We start from the raw sequence: 1,848 nt of genomic DNA, 5'->3' as shown, positions 1-1,848 counted from the left end.
TCCATTCTAAAGCTGAAACCATTCTGAGAGGAAGTGGAGGGAGCAAGAAAGTACTTCGTGATTTATTAAAATCTCACCATAATTCATGGCCGACGTAGGGATCACTGTTTCAAGCCCTGCATCAAAAGGATAAAGAAATTATTTTGGTGTAAATTTCATGTCGTAGCAAGTACTGGTGTTCATATATTTAGTGCCTTATGGGGACTTCCCTGGTGGTCCAGTGGTTAAGACTTAACTTTGCATGTAGGAGGTGCGGATTCAATCTCTGGCTGGGGAGCTAGGATCCATATGCCTTGTGGCCAAAAAACCAAAACCGAAGCAATATTATAACAAATTCAATAAAGACATTTCAAAAGTATAACTTATGACTATCATTGTCTTATCCACTTTGTTTTAAAATGTTTTTCTACTTGAGACTGAACCAGTGGAAGGATGGAGCTCCTCTGGAATTCTGACCTTAATGTCAGGACAGAAGATTAACAAAGAAGGTCCTGGTTAAAATAAACCTATGGTTCTCAGTAAGGGGCAATTTTGCCCCCAGGGAATACATGGCAATATCTGGTGACATTTTTAGGGTTGTCAAAAATGTGTGTCTTGGCCCCAAAGGAAGGAGGCAGGCTACCACCGGCTTCTGGACAGTAGAAGCGCAGGGATGCTGCTGAACATCCCATGATGGGAAAGACAGCACTGCAACAAAGAATTATTTAGTCCAAAATGCCAATAGCACTGAGGTTGAGAAACCCTGAAATAAATGTATCTGGATATACATAACTAATAAGGACCTACTGTACAGCACAGGGAATTCTACTCAATACTCTGCAATGGATTATATAAGAAAGAGTGGGTATATGTGTGTGTGTACATATATATATGCATGTGCAGTTGCTCAGTCGTGTCCAACTCTGGCTCCTCTCATGGGATTTCCCAGGCAAGAATACTGGAGTGGGTTGCTATTTCCTGCTCCAGGGGATCTTCCCGGCCCAAGGATCGAACTCATCTTTCCTACATTGGCAGGCGGATTCTTCACCACTGAGCCACCAGAGAAGCCCATATGTGTGTGTGTATACATATATGTGTGTACAGTGTATATATATATGTATGTATATATGTACAGCTGATTCACTTTGCTGGACGACTGAAACTAACACACTGTAAATCAACCAAACTCCAATAAAAATAATTTTAAATTAATAAATATGTGCAATTAACCCGCCCCCTCAAAAACGAAAAGAAATAGATTTTCTGGAGGCAAAAGGAAATGGCCAGAGGGATGAAGAGGGGCAGGAGCAGAGGGACTCTGTCCCTGAGGGGAGATGTCTGACCCCAGAGAAAGGCTGTGCTCCTTCGTACATCTGGCTTCCCTCCCCCACCCCATCTTGAAATGCTTCCATCAGGGACATTGACTGAAGGTAAAATTGGTTCTGAGGAAAATACGTACTAAACATAAGAAGCTAATAAACACAGAGAAAAAATGATCAGCAGCAGCAGCACACCAGAAATGGCTATGAAAACAACAGAATATCCTAAAGCAGGTTTTTAACCTGGTAGAGATGTAGTCACACACCTTTGAAACAAGCTTGCCTTTGTTCTATTTACATGTGATGCTGGGTATGAGCGTCTTGGTAGGCTCAACATAAACAATTCTGGTTGCAGATTTTTTTTTATAATACTGAAAGAAGAAAAATACACCAACAATATTAAAAGCAAACACCAAAACACCCCACAGCACTGCCCTTGCTCCAAATGAAGGATCATGTCTACCAGGGTGGGGTGATCATCCTTCCGTGTTGCCCACATCACACGCTTGTGTAGGAAATAATCCATGACGCGTTCCATTTATGTGGAACC

This window comes from Muntiacus reevesi, chromosome X (assembly GCF_963930625.1).
Source record: "Muntiacus reevesi chromosome X, mMunRee1.1, whole genome shotgun sequence".
Taxonomy (NCBI): Eukaryota; Metazoa; Chordata; class Mammalia; order Artiodactyla; family Cervidae; genus Muntiacus; species Muntiacus reevesi.
The sequence above is the reverse complement of the archived record's forward strand: the minus strand, read 5'-3'. Positions refer to the sequence as shown.